The sequence below is a fragment of the Lucilia sericata genome, unplaced genomic scaffold (assembly GCF_015586225.1).
Source record: "Lucilia sericata isolate MDLA Ls3-8-SP2 unplaced genomic scaffold, ASM1558622v1 Contig000782F_arrow, whole genome shotgun sequence".
Lineage (NCBI taxonomy): Eukaryota > Metazoa > Arthropoda > Insecta > Diptera > Calliphoridae > Lucilia > Lucilia sericata.
The window spans coordinates 111,325-138,985 of record NW_023994776.1 but is presented as its reverse complement, the minus strand read 5'-3'; the positions used below and the strand labels follow the sequence as shown (position 1 = coordinate 138,985).

The 27,661-nt window shown below is 30.6% G+C and overlaps 1 protein-coding gene across 2 annotated transcripts in view; it reads right to left on the bottom strand.

The window, feature by feature from the left end:
• Window positions 1-27,231, bottom strand: part of LOC119608053 (death-associated inhibitor of apoptosis 1) — a 56,560-nt gene extending 29,329 nt beyond the window's left edge. The window contains exon 1 of one of the 2 annotated variants that reach the window (XM_037962296.1): window positions 26,919-27,231. The gene's annotated coding sequence lies outside the window, so the exon portion shown is untranslated. Of the gene's footprint in view, window positions 1-6,343; window positions 6,670-26,918 lie in introns of those variants that run through there. The other variant, XM_037962295.1, reaches the window with a different exon arrangement.
• Between the last annotated feature and the right edge of the window lie 430 nt (window positions 27,232-27,661).

The window sequence follows — 27,661 nt, the reverse complement described above, 5'->3', positions numbered from 1 at the left end:
GTTCATTTAAAAACCTTTAAACCTGAACTCTCAGTCATCAAAGCTTTAACTAAATTGCTACTCAGTATTGCTATAATCGTGCGTGAGTCTACGATATGTCTCCCAATAGATAATGTAAAATACCCTCTATCTATGGTAGGAAAATAGCTCGAAAAAGTTCTCTGGAATCTGTGTTGCACGATTCAATTCTATAGAGGACATGGATATGTAATAGTCCTATGGATGGCTCGAGGGTTATAACCTCTACGAATTTAATTTAACCCAAAAATTCGGTGCAAACCAAACACAAAACTAGATTATAGATTAGACTATTGTATAGGCTAGATTATAGTAGATTGGATATAGACTAGGCTATAGGCTAGATTATAGAAGATTGGATATAGACTAGACTATAGACAAGACTAGACTATAGACTAGACTATAGACTAGACTATAGACTAGACTAGACTATAGACTAGACTATAGACTAGACTATAGACTAGACTATAGACTAGACTATAGACTAGACTATAGACAAGACTAGACTATAGACAAGACTAGACTATAGACTTGACTATAGACTAGACTATAGACAAGACTAGACTATAGACTAGACTATAGACTATACTATAGACTAGACTATAGACTAGACTATAGACTATACTATAGACTAGACTATAGACTAGACTATAGACTAGACTATAGACTAGACTATAGACTAGACTATAGACTAGACTATAGACTAGACTATAGACTAGACTATAGACTAGACTATAGACTAGACTATAGACTAGACTATAGACTAGACTATAGACTAGACTATAGACTAGACTATAGACTAGACTAGAGACTAGACTATAGACTAGACTATAGACTAGACTATAGACTAGACTATAGACTAGACTATAGACTAGACTATAGACTAGACTATAGACTAGACTATAGACTAGACTATAGACTAGACTATAGACTAGACTATAGACTAGACTATAGACTAGACTATAGACTAGACTATAGACTAGACTATAGACTAGACTATAGACTAGACTATAGACTAGACTATAGACTAGACTATAGACTAGACTATAGACTAGACTATAGACTAGACTATAGACTAGACTATAGACTAGACTATAGACTAGACTATAGACTAGACTATAGACTAGACTATAGACTAGACTATAGACTAGACTATAGACTAGACTATAGACTAGACTATAGACTAGACTATAGACTAGACTATAGACTAGACTAGACTAGACTAGACTATAGACTAGACTAGACTATAGACTAGACTATAGACTAGACTATAGACTAGACTAAAGACTAGACTATAGACTAGACTATAGACTAGACTATAGACTAGACTATAGACTAGACTATAGACTAGACTATAGACTAGACTATAGACTAGACTATAGACTAGACTATAGACTAGACTATAGACTATACTATAGACTAGACTATAGACTAGACTATAGACTAGACTATAGACTAGACTATAGACTAGACTATAGACTAGATTATAGACTAGATTATAGTCTAGACCATAGACTAGATTATAGTCTAGACCATAGACTAGATTATAGTCTAGACCATAGACTTGACTATAGACTAGACTATAGACTAGACTATAGACTAGACTATAGACTGGACTATAGACTAGACTATAGACTAGACTATAGACTAGACTATAGACTAGACTATAGACTAGACTATAGTCTAGACTATAGACCAGACTAAAGAAGATAAGAGAATTTAGTATTAAAAGAAATATGTATAAATTTTGACACATGTAGTAGGTGTAAACTTTTAGTATTGAAATTTAGATCTACTTTTAACGAATACAAAATGCTGCTAAAAAGCAAACCAAAAGATGAGTCGAACCCAAAAAAAGAGTTGAGAGGAAAAACACAATGAAATCTTCTTCAGATTTTTTTTTTTTTTTTTTTTTTGTAAACACCAAATGTTTTCTTCTTTTTTACGCATACTCATTCTTTTAAATAAAAAAATGAACTACGACGAACAACAAGAAGTTTATGGTTGAATGCACTACTTCCGCTGGTAAAGGAAATAATTAAAGAAAAAAAAAGAAACTACAAAAAATAACAAGACTACAAAAAAAAAGAAACGGAAGAATGGGCCTTGTAATAGGGGATTACTAAACCGAAACCGAAAAATGAAGAGAAAAAGAGTTGCCAATTGTAAATGATGATCATTAAAATGTAAATAGAAGAGGAAGTGTTAGGGGAACTTAGGTATTCAATTATGTGAATGACAGATACAAAAAATCGGAAGTTTATAATTAGAAATTTGTGTTTTGGTAAAAAAAAAGATATCATCATTATTATGAATGAGTAAGAGTTGTTTAGAATTGTACAATTCTTGGAATATTATATACAATAATATTTACACTTTGTTTAATAAACATGTTTTGTTATAAAGTTGCTATAAATTACTATTTGTTTATATTTAAATATTTGCCATTGCTTAAAACGCAATTTGTTTTTATTTTTTGGGTAAGTATGCAAAATAAAACAATGACGACATCACCAAAAATTTAAATATGATAAATACATGTGTGTTGTTGTGTATGTGATCTGGCAATACTAATTCCATTTAATTAATGGAATTAAAAAAAAGAGTTGCCAAGTTTGATTTAGAGAATAAATAAAACGGTAACGATCAAATTAAATTTTTGTGTTTTCATGTTTGTCTTGCAAGTTGCAACATTGTCAGAAATGCTTTTTCTCATCAACATATCAAAACATAAATTGCAAGTTCACATGATTGTTAGACATTTTGTAACATTTTTCAGCCAATGTTGTAAGATCTGAAAATCGTGTATCACAGCCTATTACTTGAGGCAAAAAAAAAAAGAATCCAAAATATTTTAAAGAAAATGGTTCTTGGCAACACTACAAAACAACTTTGAAAACAAATAATAGGTATAAACACCAAAAAACGAAAAGAGCTCAAAAATGTAAACACGTAGGTACAACAGAGATGGAAAAGTTAATATGATTGCAAAATTATTGATATATTTTGATTTTCAAATATACTTTGATGACTCATTCGATACCCATAAAATATTTGTAGGACATTTTTATGTCCTATGTATTTTGATTTTTTAGAATTCGACTTCTTTTCAATAATTCTCCCGGTATTTTTATTCGAATGAATTCAAGTGATCATTCAATTTCTTGAGAAGGGAAGCCTCCATGCAATTCAGTCTTTGAATAAGACATGGTTCCAATATATCGAGAAATGGTTTCAAAATCGATTAACAAAAGACATCAATAGAAAAATGTCACTTTAGCAAATGAATAAATGGCTGTCTCTACCAGAGTTCATATTGGTTAAAAAAATTGATTAATCAGTCAAAACCGAACAACAATAATCTATCGAATGTTCAATTAGAACATCAAATTCTCACTAGGCTGGATATAATCTTCACACTACTTCTCTATTCAAAGACATGTATGTTATTTCTTCTTTCTGCTTTCTCTCTATCTCTTCTACTTCACTTACCACTATCTCTATTTTTCGTTTTCTTATAGGTATTTTTACAGAGGGATCAAATTCGGACCCCAAATAATGCAACATTATCAAACTGTCAGATCACAAATCATTTAATCGTAATTGTAAATATTTCAAATAAAAAATTTTAAATTTCCATCCCTGACATGATAAAATTAAATAAACATTAAAATTATTTAAATATACAGAATGAATACAGTAAAAGGTCGAAAAAAAAACAAAGGTTAATTTCCAGTGTTGTCAAAAATGTATTTTCTGGTACAAAATTTAAAGCTAAAGAGAGAACGATTTTTTTTTACTTTTTTTAGATCGGTTGCTTAAAGATATAGGCTTACATAAATCATTAAAGTCTTCGGAACTTCTTAGGGAATCTATACTGCTTAGATTTTCTCCACAGAATCTAACAATGCAAATATTTAGTTTGCTCTCTTATAGTTAAGTAGTTATATACGCTAAAAAAACTGTATATACATCTAAAGCTTAATATCTCGGGAAGGGCTTACTCGATTTTAAAAGTATTATTTTGATGCCAAGGTTGTCGGAAGGTCTTTAGTCCAGTCTTTAATCTAGTCTATAGTCTATTTAATAGTCTAGTCTATAGTCTATCTATAGTCTGGTTATAGTCTAATCTATAGTCTAGTACATTGTTAGTTAAAGTCTAGTACTATATACTTGTCAGTCTACATTTAGTATATAGTATTGTCTCAGTATAACTATAGTCTAGCTTTAGTCTATATATGGAAGTCTAGGTCTTATAGTCCTAATCTATAGTCTAATAGCCTTGTGTAGAGTTAAAGTCTAGTCATATCTTTAGTCTAGTCTACTTCTAGTCTATTATAGACTAGTTATGTAGTCTAGTCTATAGTCTAGTCTATAGGTCTATGTTTCTAGTCTAAGTCTAGTCTATTAGTCCTAGTCTATAGTCAGTCTATAGTCTATAGTCTATAGTCTAGTCTAGTCTAGTCTATAGTCTAGTCTATAGTCTAGTCTATAGTCTAGTCTATAGTCTAGTCTATAGTCTAGTCTATAGTCTAGTCTATAGTCTAGTCTATAGTCTAGTCTATAGTCTAGTCTATAGTCTAGTCTATAGTCTAGTCTATAGTCTAGTCTATAGTCTAGTCTATAGTCTAGTCTATAGTCTAGTCTATAGTCTAGTCTATAGTCTAGTCTATAGTCTAGTCTATAGTCTAGTCTATAGTCTAGTCTATAGTCTAGTCTATAGTCTAGTCTATAGTCTAGTCTATAGTCTAGTCTATAGTCTAGTCTATAGTCTAGTCTATAGTCTAGTCTATAGTCTAGTCTATAGTCTAGTCTATAGTCTAGTCTATAGTCTAGTCTAGTCTAGTCTAGTCTAGTCTATAGTCTAGTCTATAGTCTAGTCTATAGTCTAGTCTATAGTCTAGTCTATAGTCTAGTCTATAGTCTAGTCTATAGTCTAGTCTATAGTCTAGTCTATAGTCTAGTCTATAGTCTAGTCTATAGTCTAGTCTATAGTCTAGTCTATAGTCTAGTCTATAGTCTAGTCTATAGTCTAGTCTATAGTCTAGTCTATAGTCTAGTCTATAGTCTAGTCTATAGTCTAGTCTATAGTCTAGTCTATAGTCTAGTCTATAGTCTAGTCTATAGTCTAGTCTATAGTCTAGTCTATAGTCTAGTCTAGTCTAGTCTATAGTCTAGTCTATAGTCTAGTCTATAGTCTATAGTCTAGTCTATAGTCTAGTCTATAGTCTAGTCTATACTCTAGTCTAGTCTATAGTCTAGTCTATAGTCTAGTCTATAGTCTAGTCTATACTCTAGTCTATAGTCTAGTCTATAGTCTAGTCTATAGTCTAGTCTATACTCTAGTCTATAGTCTAGTCTATAGTCTAGACTATAGTCTAATCTATAGTCTAGTCTATAGTCTAGTCTATAGTCTAGTCTATACTCTAGTCTATAGTCTAGTCTATAGTCTAGTCTATAGTCTAGTCTATACTCTAGTCTATAGTCTAGTCTATAGTCTAGTCTATAGTCTAATCTATACTCTAGTCTATAGTCTAGTCTACAGTCTAGTCTATAGTCTAGTCTATAGTCTAGTCTATAGTCTTGTCTATAGTCTAGTCTATAGTCTATTCTATAGTCTATTCTATAGTCTAGTCTATAGTCTATTCTATAGTCTAGTCTAGTCTATAGTCTAGTCTATAGTCTAGTCTATATAGTCTATAGTCTAGTCTATAGTCTAGTCTATAGTCTAGTCTATAGTCTAGTCTATAGTCTAGTCTATAGTCTAGTCTATAGTCTAGTCTATAGGCTAGTCTATAGTCTAGTCTATAGTCTAGTCTATAGTCTAGTCTATAGTCTAGTCTATAGTCTAGTCTATAGTCTAGTCTATAGTCTAGTCTATAGTCTTGTCTATAGTCTAGTCTATAGTCTAGTCTATAGTCTAGTCTATAGTCTAGACTATAGTCTAGTCTATAGTCTAGTCTGTAGTCTAGTCTATAGTCTAGTCTATAGTATAGTCTATAGTCTAGTCTATAGTATAGTCTATAGTCTAGTCTATAGACTTGTCTATAGTCGCCAAAAAGCTTGTTGTGGATCTTAAGCCTTAATTTCACTAAGAGCGTCAAGATTAAGGCAACTTATAAATATTTTACAACTTTTAAAAAAGCTATATTGACAACACTGTTTTTCTTATTTCTTTTTACCTCTTATTCATGATGAACTTCGTTTTCTTCCACTTTTTTTTTACAAATGATCACATTACATTATTTTCACTAATTTTAATTATTTGCTCTATATCTATGTTATTTATTAATAACTTTATTGCAGCAATATTTATTATACATACCTTGATAATTTTTCTCTTTTTAATGAAAAATTCAAGTTGTTTTGTTTATAACAAAAAAAAAAAAACAATACACTGTTTAGCAATTGAAAGAATGGACACCAAATATTTATGCAACAGAAATCACTTTACGATCAATATAAATTGCACAGATTAACAATTTATTGTTTATTACGATAAATTTGTAATGTTTTTTGTTGGAAAAAGAGTAAATAAACTTGTTAAATTTTAGTTTTATTAATATAATTTTGGGATTTTTTTTTAATTCCTATCTCAACATTTATTAAACAAAGTTCGTGACACACTACCGAATGTACTCGTTTTTTGCCAACGAAATGTGTTCATCGCAAACAGCGTTGTATTAAAGGGGAAGTATGCTTAAGGGAAATTTTTTTGTTCTACGCTACATAAATAAAATGAAAAGTAAAATTTATTTAAATAAAATAAAAATAAATAATAATAAGGAAATGTAATTTAATTTGTAATAACAATTTAGCAATTATGAAAAGTGAAAAAGTTAAAAACCTGTTTTTATATTAAAAAAAAAAACATGAAAAATCTAATTAGAGCAAATCTAAAATTAGAGCTAGAGGTCTGAAATTTTTACAAATACCTATTCCATACAGGTAGGTATCAAGAAAATTGAATCTTCGCTCTGGAACGACCCAAGTCATACCCGTCCAAAGATGGCCAACCCAAAGTTTTTCCCCAGGAAAGAACTGTCGGCAACACTTGAGGTTTGTATGGTATTGAAACTAGGGTTCTATAAATCGACTTTCGAATAATCGAACAATCGACTTTTGTCGAAAAAAGTCGAAAAGTCGAAGTCGACTATTTTGTTCCAAAAAAGTCGATAACTCGACTATCGTCTATGAAAAAAGTCGAAAAGTCGACTTTGTAAATAAAAGTCGAAAAAAGTCGAAAAGTCGAAAAAAGTCGAAAAAAGTCGATAAGTCGAAAAAAGTCGAAAAAAGTTGAAAAGTCGAAAAGTCGGAAAAAGTCGAAAAGTCGGAAAAAGTCGAAAAAAGTCGAAAAGTCGAAAATAGTCGAAAATTTTAAAAAAATGGAAAAGAGGTCAAAAACTCTAAAATAGTCGGAAAAACTCGAAAAAAGTAAAAAATAGTCGAAAAAAGTCGAAATAAGTCGAAAATAGTCAAAAAGTCGTAAAAAATCGAAAAGTCGAAAAATCGGAAAAAGTCGAAAAGTCGGAAAAAGTCGAAAAAAGTCGAAAAGTCGAAAAAAGTCGGAAAAAGTCGAAAAAAGTCGGAAAAAGTCGAAAAAAGTCGAAAGGTCGAAAAGTCGACCATTTATAAAATACTAAAAGTCGAAAAGTTTAAAAGTCGACTTTTAAATAAATGAAAAAGGTCGAAAAGTCGAAAAATCGACTTTTCATAAAATGGAAAAAGTCGAAAGGTCGAAAAGTCGACTTTTAACTAAATGCAAAAAGTCGAAAAGTCGACTTTTCGTTTCAACTATAGAACCCTAATTGAAACATGAACAATATCGCTTCAAGTTTTCGATAAAATTCCCCCATACAAGTGTTTGCCGGAATATAGTTGAAAAATCCATGAAAATGGTTATTAAACCGCAAATGCAATGAAATTTCAAATTTGGCACTAGTTGGTTTTATGTACTCAGAAATCATTTTGCAAAATATGGCGGACACTGATCTAATATTGAAACTATCCCCTTTAGAAAATGACTATATAGCTATCAAATGGCCTAAAAATGTAGTAGAGCACTCAAATTCCACATACACAAAATTCATAGGAGCTTAAATCTCCGTACCATAATTGATCGTAACCTCCATATAAGGACCTCTTCAGAAACTTACTTTAAAGCTCTCAACAGGCTTCAAAATTCGAATATAGCAATGAAAATTGATATAAACAAGTTTTATAGGAACTCTCAGTCCAATTTTATAAGAATCGGTTCTCCACTAGTAAAGCGATGAAATTCGGCATAAACAAGTTTTATAGAAACATAAATCTCTTTGTCAGATTTAATAAGAATCGGTCCATATTGGAACCAAGACCTCATATAAGGTACGCTTCAGAAAATGTCTTAAGCGCTCGCAACTTGTTTTAAAAATCAAGTATAGCGATGAAATTTGACATAAGCCGCTGCAAAATTTTATGTAAATCGGTTCAAATCATCCATTCAAAAAAATCATCCGCAAAAAATTAAATTTTTAAAATTTTTAGATCTAACTGAACTTAGACTCATAAAAATTTGATAGTAGTTGTATTTTTGGAATTCGGGTACTAAGGCTTACATAGGACCAAATTCAAATAAATAGTTTGTTACTTTTTGGAAACAAAATTATTCTTGATCAAATAAATGCAGGGCCCAAATTATGGCATACGATATCGATCGAAATCTCCATTTAGATTCTATTGAGATTTCGATCGATACGTATGCCGTAATTTGAGCCCAGATTTGAATCGTTTGAGTTTTCTCTCTGATATTAACAATTAAACACGGAGTATTTTGAAAATATAATACTCGAAAGGTCTGTTCCTGGGAAAGACATGTTTAATTGTACTTTTCTAATTAGTAATAACCGCAAAGAAGAATTTATACTACTATACCAGATTGAATAAAAATGTATAAGAGAGAAACTGTTTGACACGTTTTTGTTCATCAAATAGTACTTTTTTTTGAGGTTACTTTAATATTGGATCTGGAAATATAAAATTTTGTATGACTGAATGAGGTACTTTGGTACTTTTTCGTTATTCAAATGGTACTTTTTAAATGTTAATATGTAGGGTTCTATAGTTGAAACGAAAAGTCGACTTTTCGACTTTTTGCATTTAGTTAAAAGTCGACTTTTCGACCTTTCGACTTTTTCCATTTTATGAAAAGTCGATTTTTCGACTTTTCGACCTTTTTCATTTATTTAAAAGTCGACTTTTAGACTTTTCGACTTTTAGTATTATATAAATGGTCGACTTTTACCGACTTTTCGACTTTTTTCGACTTTTTTCGACTTTTTCCGACTTTTTCCGACTTTTTTCGACTTTTTCCGACTTTACGACTTTTTCCGACTTTTCGACTTTTCGATTTTTTACGACTTTTTGACTATTTTCGACTTTTTTCGACAATTTTTTTACTTTTTTCGAGTTTTTCCGACTATTTCAGAGTTTTTGACCTCTTTTCCACTTTTTTAAAATTTTCGACAATTTTCGACTTTTCGACTTTTTCCGACTTTTCGACTTTTTTCGACGTATCGACTTTTCTGGACTTTTCGACTTTTTTCGACTTTCTTCGACTTTTTTCGACTTTCTTCGACTTTTTTCGACTTATCGACTTTTTCGACTTTTCGACTTTTTTCGACTTTTCGACTTTCCGACTTTTCACCTTTTTCGACTTTTATTTACAAAGTCGACTTTTCGACTTTTTTCATAGACGATAGTCGAGTTATCGACTTTTTTGGAACAAAATAGTCCACTTCGACTTTTTTCGACAAAAAGTCGATTGTTCGATTATTCGAAAGTCGATTTATAGAACCCTATTAATATGAAGCCAAAACACAAAAAAGGGTATTTCGCGGTACATCATAGGGTGGCATTTTGTGCCCTTTAATCTGGATAACTATGATTAATAACTTCCTAAAGACTTAAACCGAAAAAGGACTTAGACCAGTCTATGCTATGCAGATGATGTGGTAATACTTCTAAGGGGAAAGCAGCCAAATTACTAGAGTAGAAAGGCTCTGAATACGGCCTTAAGGTGGACTCAATCTGGAGGCCTGAATGTTAACCCGTCTGTCTCTTCACAAGATAGACAAAAATTGAACCCTGATACCAGTAACCGACAGAATTAAGTACTTAGGTATAATACTTGACCGGAAATTTAGATGAAGATACCACATAGATGATTGGATTAAGGCACATAGGTGAAACAGGGAAAGAATATAAACAAATTTTAATTTTTTCAAGTTCTTTAAAAAATGTATATAGTTTGTGTTATAAAAATAACATTCATGTTTTATCTTATCTGGAATATTTCAGAATTTAAAACGTGAAATCCTGCAAAGAATTAATAAATCAATTTTTTTATACAATTCAAACTTTCAATCCTTGAATAGGGATAAATGTTTTCCTGTCTCAAAAAAAAAAAACTTCTCGAATTGCAGAAAGCGCATGTGTTTAGTTGGGTCATAAATCGATAAGAGGACTTCGCAATGCATTCATTTAAGAAAAAATCTCTACAAAATGGGCATAATGCCAAAGGAAAAGTAGAGCCTACCAGAATGAACGCGAACAAAATATTTTAGAGAAAAGACCAGAACCGAATCAGTTGATAGTAGAGTAAAGTAGTATACGTGATATTGTACTCGTACTACACCTACAACTTTATTGTAAAAAAGTTTATTGTAAAAAAAAACAATATGGCGGATTATGGCGTCTAAACGCATACATTCATGAAAAAGTGCATATCCTTATAAGGACATATGCAGCAGGCATATTTTTATTGTAGTTAACTGGCAGTAAAAAAAATTAAAGGGGAGAATATGTGTAGGCTCCCGATTTACAAAAAAATAACATCATCATGGGATACATGCAGTTAAGCAGGCAGGCAGTCATATTATGCAACACTTGGCTGGCGCATGCCAAATGATTTATACGTTTTGCTAGTGGAAATAATATCACAGACATTAGTAGTACGAGGATGTTCTCGAAACCGAAAACAAAAGAAGACGAAATTTACAAAAAAAAAAAAAAAAAAACACCAGCAACAGCATAGAAGCAACATGTCATTGAACTACTCTACTCGTAGGGGCTTTTTACGACTATAGCCGCATGACAATGTGTTGCCTGCTAACGACAGTATACAACCAGATTCATAGACATTAAAAACTTTTGGAAATTAAAATGCAAAAACTACTTTTTCCTCTAGTATAACAATAATAATGACAAAAACCAGCACAAAGCAAAATCTTTATTAAATTTATTTTGTTCTTTTTCAAAAAAATTAATACTTTATTTCTCGCTTATGCCACTAACACCTGCAACGCGCAAAAACATTCCAAAATTCATTGATTGCCTGCCCCTTCTAAAAAATATGAAAAGCAAAGGATCATCTTCTTATTGCTACGTTTATTTTAAAAAAGTCTTATAGAATACAAAAAAGAATTGAAATTTAACAGCTGCTGCAGATGTTACTTGCTGCCACAAATAACCCCAAAATACCAACAACAGACAATAAACACTCGCTTGGCTAAAGACTCATCATCGTCGTCATCATCATCATCATATGCTGGCTGCCACCATTCACGTTTGCCATTCAATTAAATCGACAAAAGCGAACAAAAAAAAAATCGAACACAAAAAAAAAATCATTCAAAAAAATATTTTGTTTGCCACGCACTAATAATTGCGTTTCCTTTATTATTATTTTTTGAAAGTATGCGCCACAGTACTGGGGCACTTACAACAAAGTGATTAAATCGAAAATTATTTTCATTTTCAGAAAAATACGCACTAATTCTTAAATACTTAATAATTCATTCAAAGATCTTTTCCAAAAATTTTGATAAATTCAATATTTTTCGAACATTTTCAAACACAATACAGAAATATTTCAAAATACCATGTTTTTGCTGAGATATCGTCCATGGAAGTTTTTGACGTAAGACAGAGATATATAAAGAGGTCTTCCTGTTGTTATAACATAATATCTGATGATGATGAAATTCTGAGACCAGATTCGGTTAAAGCATTCCTTTAAAGTCGACAGGTTGAACTTTCGGATGTTATAACAAATTTTATAAATAAAGAAGTCTTCATGCTACTATAACATCTCAAAAATAAAGCAGAGAACTAGATTTTTCAAAATTTAGGACACAATATCTCCAAAACCTGATAATGAAGAAGTTCTGAGGGTAGATTCAGTTAAACCTATTCTTTAAAGTCGACAAGTTGGACTTTCCGATGATATAACAAACTTTATAAGTAAAGGAGTCTTCGCATTTTTATAACATCTCATCGAAAAAGTTTTTTTTTTAATTTAGGACATAATATCTCCAAAAACCTGATGATGGAAAATTCTGGGACCTGATTCGGTTAAACCTTTTTCTTTAAAGTCGACAGGTTTTTCCTTCAGATGATATAACAAACTTTAAGATATGATATCTCTAAAACCTAATGATAGAGAAACTTTGAGTCCAGATTCAGTTAAACCTTTTCTTTAAAGCCGGCAGGTTGGACTTTCAGGTGTCGTCGCGCTATTATAACTTATCAAATATGACTGAAAAGGGGTGTTTCTTCCAAATTTAAAACGCTATATCTCCCAAATACAGAATTTCAGAGTTCAGATTCAGTGCAACTGAATCCTTTAGATATTTTTTTTTTTTTTTTCAAAACTGATTGGCCCGTGATATTATGGAAATTTCTGAGAAACTCTGCGTTAATTGAAATGGGGTTTTGAACAAAATGTGGACCATTTTTTATACTACATCAATAGAAAATATTTGTGGAAAATTTAAGCCCCTATAGTAGACCCATAAAGCATTTAGACAGATATGGCTAAATCGTCTTAGAATCTACTAAATAGGGATCTATAGTATATAATACTTTACGGATCTATGACCAATATTTAGATGTGTTACAAACGAAATGCTAAAATCAATATATCTGTAGTCTTTGCCCAGTATAGTTTTACTTTTTCCCACAATATCAGGAAATCACAAGAACAAATCAAGACACTCGAGATCATGTACTTTTAAAGATCGGCGTAGTTGCATACACTGCATAATCTATACAGAATTGTGGGTGCTCTAAAAACCACCTAAGTTCCACAGTATTTATCGCATATGCGCTTCCTTAAGAACCACTGTCTCATCAAAGCAAGAAGGAGTCATCTAAATCGCGTTCTGGCGATTACGTTACCTATTTAGGAACTAATTGTACGCAGAAAACTATTAGAGACCTATTTTCCCGCTAAAATTTATATTTCGGTATCATTTTAAAGTGCAATTCTCCAGAGGGGAGTGACTGTGGGTACTATATATTGGGAATGAATTCACAAAGACCGTATGCAGAGTGAATGTGTCGTATGAATGGTTTCTGTGATGAGCTGATGATGATGAATGTACAGTATTGCTGTCCTTGTATTATCGATAACTTCCATCACCTATAATCTTAAATAATATATTCTGAACTATAGTCTGGGCTAGTCTGATTTATATTCTATTGCTATTGGTCTATAGTATAGTCGAATGTCTGGAATATAGTCTATTTTATAGTCTGACTCTGTTCATACCTAACTCTCACATTGTGCCCCAAGACTTGGCTTAATCAATGTTAAACTTCAGTTTACAAAATATGTCTCTAGGTATATTTACCGAATTAACAGGGATCAACATAGCAGTGTGGTTGTGGAAAGCTTCAGGTATGATCAGATAATGGGCATCATCCCAAGTCACACATGGCTATGGTGGGTCGTTTTTAACTGACCCTGTCGTTGAAAAAGTCTTCCGTTATGTTTCGGCCAATACAGCGGGTAGTAATATGAAGCATTTAAGACACATTATCAGTGTAAACTGAGATCGCATCCAGAAACTGGAATGATTTGTTTTAGTTTTTTTTTACCGATTGTTGACAAACAGGGGAACTATAGATAAGACAAGATCTACTGGCCACAGTTTCATAACAGCCAACCCAATTGAAATGTTCTAAATTCTAAATCCTGGCTAAGAGTTCCCTTAATCATAGAAATTGATTCTAATACAAAGTTGACTAATCAAGTTTCGAAAACTGTAATTGTGGAAATAAGTTTTGAAATTGAGCCCTGCAATCGAAATTCATTGGAAAATTGTACAGGAAATTTGTCACAAAAGTTATCGGAATTATATACAAACAAATGCAAATTATGCATTGACTTAGTGAGATATATGTATGTATGTACATATTTATAACAAATAATATTTAATAATTTTTAAAGCTTGACAACATTTCATTTACGTCAAACTGTATAAACAATAATAAATAATTTGATAAAGAATTTCATGTTATAACACGTTTTAAATAAATATTATTCATTCACTATACATCCGAAATCGGTACACCCGAAAAGGGCTGTGTTCTATTCGAGTCCAGGAGTGCTACATATGTACATGTACTTGAATCTTCTAATACTGAACATACATTTAAGTCAAGATGTATTATGCCATGGAATTGGGACTACCTGTAAATGATTATGTCATGCATTTAAGTATTCTTTTTAATCATAATTAGACACAAGTTTTTACGATTTCAAATGATTACTTAGCTATTTCCTGTTATTGGCGCCATGTCTCTATTTCTCGATAAATAAAATGATTAGTTAAATTTTATAAATATGATAATACATTTCATTCACAATATCGCATTTCATTTGAAAGTTTAGATAAAGTTTGTAGAAATTTACCATGATAATCGAGATACAGTGGGATCAAATAACTAGTAATCAAACTATTTTTTTTCACTTGTCAGATTAAAGTCTGGTATATACCCCCAGTTTTTTATGTCATATCATAGCATTATTGGTTTATAAAGAAATTTGAAGTATGAAATCTGGTTCGAATAATATGGACATTTAGCATCGGAATATCAAGAACTTATTTTTTGATATGTTAATAAATTTTATTTCAGATTTTCATTTCCACTAGTTGGGATAATTTCATATTGACAACATTCACCACCTTAATTTTCCTTCTTACTCATTTCCATTCCAATTTCAAAGTTCAAATATAATATGCACAGAAATAGCAAATGTTTTAAAAATAATTGACACTTTGGCGACAGACATATAAAACACCATTTTTTTGGCTTTTTAAAAACATACATTTTCAAATGTCTAGACTGAAAGTGCAGCAGCCGGCAGCCTGAATAGAGCAGACAGAGTGCACTTGTCTTCCAAAATAAAAACGGTAAATTATAAAGAAAAACCACAAGAGTTTTCATTTTGATAATAAAAGAAAACTGTTTTATTATTTTATTTCTGTAATATCAATTATGGCAGATATAGGGGTTTAGTGTACCGATCTGGTGGGATTAGAGTATTTGGGAATTCTACAGTTTATCGCTTGCGAACAAACATTGATTTTTTCATCTTTAAAACGTGAATTTTAATATTCCTTCTTTTATATGTCCAGGCAAGTTTGCGAACAAACCATATTCTGTTCCACTGTGGAATGCATAAACTCGATCTATAAAAACAATATATATATAGCAAATTTCATGGAGATCGATTATATATAGTAAACCCCAGACCCCATATAACCCCTCTAACAGAAAATCAAATCACTTTTTATAATATACTTTTTGACATGTGTCTAATCAAACAGAATTGTGGGTGCTCTAAAGACCACCTATATAAGTTCCACAGTATCTATCGCATATAAACATTCTTAAGAACGACTTGGAGGTCCTTTTCTTCTGAAAACCACAGCAACACCACGAAGTTTTTTTTAAAGATGGGATATGAATTTAATTAAATTTGATGACATTCGGACCTTATTGAATGCTGTAATAAATGCAAGTCTGTGCAAGCGAATGGAAAATATATCATTTCTTTTTAGCATGAATTCCGTAGGTTAGTTAGTTAGTTAGTTAGTTAGTTAGTTAGTTAGTTAGTTAGTTAGTTAGTTAGTTAGTTAGTTAGTTAGTTAGTTAGTTAGTTAGTTAGTTAGTTAGTTAGTTAGTTAGTTAGTTAGTTAGTTAGTAGTTAGTTAGTTAGTAGTTAGTTAGTTAGTTAGTTAGTTAGTTAGTTAGTTAGTTAGTTAGTTAGTTAGTTAGTTAGTTAGTTAGTTAGTTAGTTAGTTAGTAGTTAGTAGTTAGTTAGTTAGTTAGTAGTAGTTAGTTAGTTAGTTAGTTAGTTAGTAGTTAGTTAGTTAGTTAGTTAGTGTTAGTTAGTTAGTTAGTTAGTTAGTTAGTTAGTAGTTAGTTAGTTAGTTAGTTAGTTAGTTAGTTAGTTAGTTAGTTAGTTAGTTAGTTAGTTAGTTAGTTAGTTAGTTAGTTAGTTAGTAGTTAGTTAGTTAGTTAGTTAGTTAGTTAGTTAGTTAGTTAGTTAGTTAGTTAGTTAGTTAGTTAGTTAGTTAGTTAGTTAGTTAGTTAGTTAGTAGTAGTTAGTTAGCGTCCATGACCTCCGTATTCATACACTACAATACTACCAACTGGTCTACGGAATCATCCTGCTTCCTTAGTTCAACTGTAAATCGCAATCGGATTTTTCCGATTTCGAAAGAAAGACGGCCTTGTATATATAGTAAAGAAATTATTTATAAATTGTATAAAGCAAATGTGGGTTTTTTCATTAACATGAAATGTGGTTAACAACAATTATAAAATATTATTATAAACAAATTAATATTGAAATATTGATAATGATAATAATATAAATAAATAAAAAGCAAGTGATTCACTTAGCAAGAACATATGTATAAAGAAAATGAAATTTAACCCCCAAAGTGCCACCAAAATTCATATTGAAACCGATACTTTTAAAAATAATAATTATAATGGAATTTTTAAGGAAGCTTTGAAACTTAAATAATATTGAAAATAGTTAATATGAATATCCATATGTTGTAGAGCTTATACCAAATTCTGTGCATAAATGTTTGAGATATGTATGTTTTAAATCCCCAAGTACCCATATAAGGGTTTTCATAGTATTTTGTTCATAACGACCGATTTTGCTGATTTTAAATAGAAAACTTCTCAAACAAACTTCTGATATAATTATTTAAGATTTGGTTTCCGAAGATGTCTAAGGTCTTCAGACAGATTGACATGGCTAAATTGACTTCGCTATCTACATATTTATAAATATTCAGGGGCGCAAATACTAAATTGTAGAAATTATAAACGTAATGAAAAATTTTGGTTTAATTTCAGAGCAGTTTGTTAAGATCGGAAAGTCTTATTAGGCGGACTAGGTTCGGAAAGTCATTCTAACAAATCCTAAATCTTTAGTTTATTCATGAGTTACAACTTTAAGATATACAATTATAATTTTCATTATCAAATATCAGTCATCACATTATCTAAAGGAAAGATATAAAAGTTGATGGATCTTTGTTCCTTCTCTTTTTTTTTGGATAATAATCATACAAAAACAATATTTAAACATTCATAAGCATTTCAAAATCGTAAATTTATTTAAACGACTTTATGAAACTTATTACAGAGACTGGCGTCGCTATAATGAGTTTTTGAATGTTTTAGTGATTTTTTATAGTTTTTTAAATAAAAATAAATTGCTACAAAAAAATAAAACCAAAAACTTTTATACGAAATATTGACTCTGCTGCAACCATTTTTGTAGAAAATTTCAATACAAGTTGTTTTTTGTTTTATACTATTTGCTAAATACTATAATATTTATTTTGCATCGAACAAACTAATAATAAAAAGAATTGAGAACGGCCTTGCAAGGCCTTTTAAGAACAAATACTTATAGCTATATACGACACACACAGATATATTTACATATATACATTTAAATGCATATGTCTGTATGTCTAAATAAACTCATGATAGAGTTGACTGGTCGTAGTATTATTTTGAATAGTGGCGCTCGCCTGTTCATTCGATCGCTTACAAATGGACTATGACAGACAAGCTAGTTTAACTGCGTTAAAAGTACAAGTATCTAGATACTGGTTTTGTCTACGGTTGCACCCGTCAAAACACATATTGCTAATATAGTATTTTATGTAGGTATGTGTTGGCCAGTTTGTTTACGTCTGTGTGTATGACTAAGTTAGCAACTGAATTGATCACTTGATTTTATTGTGAGTTCGTAATAATTACGACAAGTTATGGCTTAACTGAAAGTTGTACTGGTAGCCACCATCATCAGTCAGTTCTCAGGTGTGTGCAGAATTATTAATGAATGTATTCCTTAAGTAAAAATTGCAATTTAATTCATTATCGCCCTAAATTCCCAACTAGGTGTGAAGTTCTTTATGAAAATGCTTAGCGCAATAAGAAATTTTATTCGCAATATATCGTGGTTGCCCAGTTATCTGTACCGATATGTCAAAAGCCTTTATACTTCAATTAAAACTTGAACTCAAGGTCCTACAAGCTAACTTCTTCTGATGATCATCAAGAACAAGAATCTAAAAACTTTTCAGGAAAATTTCATCCTAGAAGAGTAAAAGATCTTATTCCTTGCTAATGGATTGGACTCAGAATTTATCTATTACTTCTGGTTTTTGAGACATAGTGTCCTAAAGTTATAAAATCTTTTATATCATCTGAAAGTCCAATCAGATATATATCCTTCCTTCTTCGATATTTTTAACCTAAAGATCATTCCAAGATCTTATAGAAAGCGAGGTCGATTAATTTTCGGAAGACCCTAGATATCTGCGACAACCAAATCTTCAATTTCTATCTCTACCGATATTTCAAAAGTCTCTACCGACTTCTCAAAGTCCAAGTTATCATACAACCTAATATCTTCTGATGATCGTCAAGAACAAGACTCTAAAAACGTTTCAGAAATACTTCCATCCTAGAAGAGTGAAAGAACTTATTTATGCCTTTCTAATGGATTGAGCTTAGAGTTTATCTTTTACTTCTGGCTTTTGTGATGTCGTGTTCTTAAGTTTGAAAACGCACATATTTGAGACGTGAAGACAACTCAATTTATGTTTATACCCTATGTTTATAGACCTAGACCTTCGCAAGAAACTGTTTGGTTTTTTCGTTTGTAATTTCTTCCGAACATATACTATAAATACATTCCAAGTTCTTATAGAAAGAGTAGTCGAATAATTTACTGAAGACCCTAGATATCTTCGAGAAGCAAATCTCTAACATGCCTTCCAGATATTATCTATTAAAAAACTGCAAAATCAGTTCATAAATAAATCTTCTATTCTTCCGAACATATACTATAAATACATTCCAAGTTCTTATAGAAAGCGTAGTCGAATAATTTACTGAAGACCCTAGATATCTGCGAGAAGCAAATCTCTAACATGCTTTCCAGATGTTATCTATTAAAAAACTGCAAAATCAGTTCATAAATAAATCTTCAACAATTCTATCAGACATATGACTTTCAGACGTTATCTATTTAAAACGCGCAAAATGATTCCATAAATAAAGGATATTTGAGCAAAATTTCGAAACAAACCATGACAATATTACTTTTTTTTAATCCTGATTAGTGGTGATTCAGAAGCTATAGCAGCTATTTCAACAAATTTTGTCCATAGATCATTGCTAGAATCGGTTCAAAATTTCATATAGCAAATTTATATATTCTCGGAGAATGGATTTATTGGTAATAATTCCCTCTAGAATAATGGTATGGTAACAAGATTTAACATGAATATGTTTTGCGAATATGTTATTAAGCGAAATGTTTTCTAACCATTGGTTATAGCTCCCATATAAAGCCCTCTGAAAATCACTTAATCGTAAATAACTCATAAATTAATAATTATATCGGGATAAATTTATATTCGAATATGTTTCGTATATGGCAGATTTCATGTTAAGTGACCACACTTCTGAAACCCATGTGTTCAGCACTAATGTAAGTCCTATTCGATAGTGGTATAGATACAATTTTTCAACAAGATCTATCAAGAACTCTCGGGGTTACAGTGGGTCAAAACTTGAACGATCTTGTTAAAAATTGCGTTTAAGTGGTCCAACTTTAATATCGATTATATATCTTTAAGCAGTACAACTTTAGCTTCAAACGTAGGACTTTAAGTAGTCCAACTTTAGCTTCAATTGTAGTTCTTTTAGTGGTAAAACTTTGTTTTCATTCGTAGTACTTTAAGTAGTTAATCTATAGAATTCAACATTTGCTTTAATTGTAGAACTTTAAATCACTTCAATTGTGCTTCAATAGATATTTAGACCAAATTTAGCTTCAATCATACTATTTATATAATCCAATTGCAGGACTTTAAGTAGCCCAAAATTTGGCTTCAATCGTAGTTTATCAATATTCCTACTTTAATAGCAAACCAACCTAAGCTTCAATCGTAGGACTTTATTTGAATCGTATGTCTCAAAATTATCCAACTTTTACCCCAATAGGAAGTTTCTAATTAGCTTTTAAGTTTATCTATAATCGTTCCTTATTAGGTATTAATCGTAGGCCTTTAAGTTTTCCAACATTAGCGGGTCTTTACGTAGGGCACATAAACTTATACTTATTTTTACTTAGGTTGGGCCTTAAGTTTCAATTCTCTTGATATCCTCCGAATTAGTTTAATTTAAAAAGGAATTGCCATTCGATATAACAACTGAAATAGAGATAAGACTTTAAAGCTGAATCCAGAAGTGGCCCGTTTTTTTACAGGGTTCGGCATTTTTGCTGGGAAGAAAACAAAATTATGTGTTAAAGATAACAACTAAATACAAATTACTTCGCCTGACTATTAAAATTGTTTTTATGTACTTAGCAAAATATAATCACCTTTAACAAGTAGGTACCCGTTTAATTTATCGTAAGTAACCGGTTTTAAAAATGTTTATTTACTAAAAAATTTACATTATTATGTCATTGGTTTTATTGAATTCTATTTTTTTTTACATAATTAGCATGTATCTACTAAAAACAAGTTTTAAAATACAAGAAAATTTAAAAAACTCTTTAATAATTAGAAAATTTAACGATTGCAGTAATGACCACATCCCAACCGAAAGACCTGTAGGTAGTATTTCTTCACTGATAATAAACCAAATTCTCTTCATAGATTCCCAGCGATTATTTACTTTTATTAAATAATAACAGATAGTAAGTTGTAGTATTTGATAACATTCCTTTATCAGACATTTAATTCATGGATTTTATTGTAAAATCCCAATACATAGTAAACTGAATGAATCAGGGAATTAATATATGACTTATTTACTATTTCAAGTTATCAATACTTGTTAGTTGCTGTTTATTATAGGAAATCCCCAATGTTAAAAACTGTTGTTATCTATGGACGTTTCAACATTCCAGTGCTGACAACGTATTGTGTAGAGAATTTCGGGCATTGAATACTTATATATTTGATACCACAAAGTAGTTTGGGTTATATAGAAAGGTCGTGATTTAACATCCTAAGACTATTTTTCCCTTAAATTATTCATAATTTGATCGATCATTTTATTCCTATGCTATCGGCGAAAACCGTCTGGTACTTCTAACAATATTGATTAGATTCATTCGTGACTTTATTCCTAATAAAGTTTGGATAATGATGATGAATGAAAAAAACTTCTATAATAAAAGAATAGGAATCAGTTCCGAAAAAAATGCACTTAGACCGCTCTCGGGTCTGTTTTGCGTTTCTTTTCATGGGAAATTTTAATGGAAAATATAGCGATTTATGAAGAGAACTATCCAACAATGTTCTGAAACTCAGTTTCCTGTATGTTTTCAAATCGTACCCATAATTTTTGGATCTAATTTCGATGAAAGTCTGAGAAAGTGTTCTAACGCTTCAGTGTCCTTTCTGCATGCTTTACATTACAGTGATTCTACCCATCGTTCCATTATTTATCGATTCATTGTCCTCTCTGCATGCAGTTAGTCTATTATTCTAAGTGACCGTGAGTGATTCTTACGCCCATGTTTTTATTTCAGTCAGTCGGGTTAACTCGAACTCCCTTTCTTTTATAGCAAGTACATTCGCTCTTTCATATCCGATTATTCCCAAGTATTCTGACGCTTATCACTTGAAAAGTATTCGGTTATGTCCCTATTACAGTCCAATACAGTCTTAGATATAACCTTATCAGCTAATATCGGGTAAATCCGGAAATATATTAACATCTATTGGCGCCATATTCAATCCAATTTACACATTCGGTGATAGAATGGACTTCCAGCTGGGAATTCAATCCTATTTATACATTCCGTGACAGCACAAAATATCGTCTGAGAGCTATTGTTGTGGCAGTAGTATAGTTCGTTTTCCAAGTTTTCAATGTAGATCATTAGATCCGCCTTGTTTCCCATTTTAGACTCATCCGTGTAACAACAGATTATCGCAGGAAATCTTCTATATCCAATACATACATAAACAATTTTAATAGGTTTAATCGAGTTATCTTAAAAAATGTGTACTATGAGTACAACATTTAACTTGGATTTCCCTATTATAAGACTTATTTGTTCTTAAACTTTCTTATCATTCTTTAAAGAATATAACACCAGTATTATTATTATTTTTTTATTCTTAATTATTTCAGAAAATTCTTTTGTTCGAACAAGAAGTCAATTAACGATAAATTGTAAAGTTCGATTATATATAAAAAAGTGTGTTAAATTGGTATTGTGTAAAAAAATTGCTTGGTCTAGGTACTATCTTGTCAATTTTATTACATTTACAGATACAAAAATAACAATGTATGTATTAATTATAACTTCGCAAAATATGAGCAGACTGATTTTTTACGAAAAATAATGTCAAATAAAATAATTAAAAAAATGTAGTCGGTTAAGTCAGATTAAATGATACCCTATATCCATATGAACTACTTTTTAGATGTGTCGCAGCTACATATTTTACTGTTTTACTGTTACTGTCAAATAGGGTATAAATACAGATCAGTAATCAAGAACCTTTGATTTCAATTATGAATTAACTATTACATTAGTACAAAGATCATTTTTAATTCGATTCGATTCCGATAACAATTATTGCAAGAAACTTATTACTGTTAAAATAACATAGCTAGTTAAACGAACAAAGAATATAAAATGACATGCCGAACTTTTCCCAAAAAATTTCCGAGCAAACAATATAAATAAGTTTGCTGATATTAAATCCATTTAGAAACAGATCCAAAATGGACCATATATTTGTTAACTCTTAACAAGTTGAAAAACTTATTATGATCAATTAAATGTTGATCCATTTATACTAAAAGCGCATACATATTTTCCATTAACAGCTTTTTTAATCAACAGCGTCATCTTTGGTTGTTAAATGGAATTAAACAAAGTTTTAGTCGATACACAAACCTAAACGTTATATACAAAATTGAACAGTGGTGTCAATTTTTGTTTTTGTTATAAATACCAGCAATTTAAATCTGTTGACTAATCTGTAATTTAGACTAGTCTATTGGCTAGTCAATAAAATAGTATATTGACAAGCCTATTGATTATATATTGATATGTCTATAGATCAATATATTGACTAGCCTATGAACTAGTCTATGGACTAACCTATGAACTAGTCTAATGACTGATCTATTTACTATTATAATGTCTAGTTTGACTAGTTTATGTATTAGTCTACTAAACAGTATGGACTAGTCTATTGACTAGTCTATGGACTAGCCTAATGACTACTCTATCTACTGACTAGTCTATGGACTAGACTACTGACAAGTCTACTGACTAGTCTATTGACTAGTCTATGGACTAGTCTAATGACTAATCTATTAGCTAGCCTAATGACTAGTATATGACTAGTCTAAGGTCTAGTCTATTGACTTGTTTATGTACTAGTCTACTGACTAGTCTATGGACTAGTCTACTGACTAGTCTATCGGCTAGTCTATTGTCTTCTCCTAGTCTATTAACTAGTGTACGTCCTAGTTAATTGATTAGTCTAATGATTAGTCTATTATAATGTCTGGTCTATTGGCTGGTCTAATGATTAGTCTAATTGACTAGTCTATGGTCTAATCTATTGACTAGTCTATTATTAGTCTATGGACTAATCTATTGACTCGTTTATGTACTAGTCTATTGAAGCGTCTATGGACTAATCTATTGACTATTCTTATGACTAATCCATAGACAACTCTATGGACTAATCTATTGACTAGTCTATTGAATAGTCTGTCGACTAATCTATAGACTAGTCTATTGACTAATCTATTGACTCGTCTGTGGACTAGTCTATTAACTAGTCTATAGACAAATCTATAAACTCGTCAATGTGCTACTCTATTGAAGTTTTTATAGACTAGTCTATTGACTAGTCTAATGGCTGGTCCATAGACAACTTAATGGACTAATCTATTGACTAGTCTATGTACTAGTCTATTGAAGCGTCTTGACTAATGTATTGACCAGCCCATAGTCTTGTCTATTGCAGCGTCTATGGACTTCTAATCTATTGACTAGTCTCTAGACTAGTCTATTGACTAGTATCTGAACTAGTCTATTGAGTAGTCTATCGACTAGTCTATTGACGAATCTATTGACTCGTATATGGTCTTGTCCATTGAAGTGTCTATGGACTAGTCTAATGACTGGTCCATAGACAACACTTGACTAGTCTCTGGACTAGTGTATTGAATAGTCTATCGACTAATATATGGACTAATCTATTGAGTAATCCGTTGACTCGTCTATGGACTAGTCTATTGAAGCGTCTTGTCTAATCTATTGGCTCGTCCAAGGACTAGTCTATTGAAGTGTTTCTGCACTAGTCTAATGACACGTCTATGGACAAATCTATGAACTAATCTATTGACTAGACTCTGGACTAGTCTTTTGACTAGTATATCGACTAATCTATTGACAAGTCTATTGACTCGTCTATTAACTAGTCTATTGACTAATTTATTAATAAGTATAATGGATAGACTATAAATAGAATAGTCTATTGATTATTCTATTGTCTAGTTAACTAGTCTATTGACTCATCTATTGACTAATTTATTGACTAATATATTAATATGTCTAAAAAATGTGGACTAGTGACTAGTCTATGGAATATCATAAGAACTAGTCTATGAACCAACCTATGAACTAATCTATTGACTAATCTAATGACTAGTCTTTTGACTAGTCTAATTACTAGTCTATTGACTAGTCTGGTGACTAGTCTAATGGCTGATCTATTGACTAGTTTCTTGATTAGTCTATTGACTCGCCTAAGGGCTATTCTATTGAAGCGTCTATGGACTAGTCTACAGACTAGTGTATAGACTAGTCTACGGACTAGTCTAGTCTATTGACTAATGCATTGACTAATTTATTAATAAGTCAAATGACTAGTCTATTAACTAATCTATTCATTGACTTGTCTATTAAAGCGTCTATGAATTAGGCTATTGACGCATCTACGGCCTTGCTTATTGACTAGTATATAGACTAATCTATTAGCCAGTCTACTGACTCGTCTATTGACCAGTCTTTTGACCAATCTGTTGGCTACCAATCTGTATCTACGCTTTGCAAAAAACACATTTTTGTTACACAATTTCAAAAAATTACCAATATTTTTCCATTCATTTTTACCTTTCACTATCCCCCTACTCCTAAACTTTTCAATAACCATAGATAATTGCTCAAATATGACATATTTATTGTTTCTATTTTCATATATTTTTCACATGAAAAGCTTTTTAAGAAACTAAAAAAAACAGACACACAAATTTTAAATTATCGAGTGATGCACAAATTTTTGAGATATTATTTTGTGGAGGCGTTTGTTTTACAAAATGATCTCATATTTACACAATATTTTAATGATGTAAATGAAAAATTGCGGAAAATAAACAATTACAACAATTGAAATAGAAAAGAAAACGCAATATTTTGAAATTTTTTTGTGAACTAATAGAGTGCATATAGAGAATTTCACAATTTTGCAAAATATCGAATTTAATGAATATGTAAATAGGGTTAAAAGTTCAAATTTTAAGGCAAAGTGAAAACAATAGCGAAAACATTGAGTGTGATTGAAATTTATTATAAACATGTGTGGACTAATGGCGAAAATAATTAAAAGCACTTTGCAAAATTTAACATACTATTTTCAAAAATGTTCTATTAGAAAATTTATCATGAATTTTTAATAAAATAGAAAATCTATCGAAGAATTATCTATAAAAATAGAAAAAGAAGAAAAAAACCTTTTTATAAAGTCTTTTAAAGATTTTAGTTGTTTTTCTATTAATTCCCATGTAATTTTACGATAAATTGAATAATTTAAAGAAATAATTTTTTTTACAAACATCATTCATATGTTTTCTGCTGTTTTTCCTTTAGGAAATTTAATATTTTCCTTCTCCTCCTATTTGTTTGCCGAAAGAGAGTAAACAGGATTGCAACTCTTTTTTTAGTTTTCTATGAAGTACAAAGAAAATCAAAACAAACAATAAAAAATGCACATAAAAATGCCAATGAACTTTAAACTCGTGAGAAATAAATTCGGAATTAATATCTCCCCAAAAACACTATAATAATATGCGCAGTACTCAATTTTTTTGTAAACACCCGTGAGAATTCATACAAAAAATATGATATACTCCCAAGAAAAAGTTTTTGTTTTTATTACATTTACCCCCAATTCATGTTTTTCTAAAATAAAGAGTCCTTTGACACAAGCACAATGTCAGATTTGTTTGTAAACAAACGGAAGTTATGCTCAGCATAAACACACACAAACAAACATAAGAGACATAAAAGAAAACAAATATGAATAAGAAAATGTAACGGTAGTATTATGAATACTACTACTATTACACTAACTACTATTATGCTGCTCAGGCGTATTGTCAACATAAACATTAGAAAGAGACAACAATATTTATACGTTTTTTTACTTAAATTTATAAATATTTTTATGTTAAAAAAGTCTTTAACTTACCGTCATCATGTTGACATGTTATTCATAAACTTGAAGGGAAAAAAACAATATTTATTATTGAAAATTTTAGTCAATTATTAAAGTTTAAATCTAATTGCACTTTGTAAATGTTTAATAGTTCTTAACAAAATAGTTTATTTTTTTAATTATTTCTTATTAAATTTTAATTATTTGTAGTTATTGTTTATTTTGTTTTCTATAGTTTTTTTATAATAATTTCACATCATCACTCCACTGCGTAAATATTTGTTGTTATTACAAAACAACCGCTATCAGCGAATGTTACCAACGTTTTGGTTTGAGGTTTCTCACAATTGTCACTCACATTCTGCTATTCTAAATATTAGAAACACTTTTAGCAGATAAATAATGTATGTATGTTTATATGTTCTAGTAGTTTGTGCTCTGCTATACATTTTTTCTCAAATTATTTAGTTTTTTTATTTCTACTTCCAACTATTTCGCTTTTACATTTATTTTCGTTTGTGGAAAAGCACAATATCTGCGTGCTTTTAATATTTTTTTTGAATGAAATAAAACTCACAACAAAAAAACACTAAAATAAAAGTATTTAGAGCGTTGCCATTCATAGACAATAATTATAAATAACAATAAAATGCAAATTATAATAAGGGGTTGAAAAACCAAAAACTCTGGGGAGTACAAGAAAGAGCGAGAGATAACAACAAAAAATTTGACATCAACATTTTTACATAGAAATGTATGTATGTTTGTTAAACAAC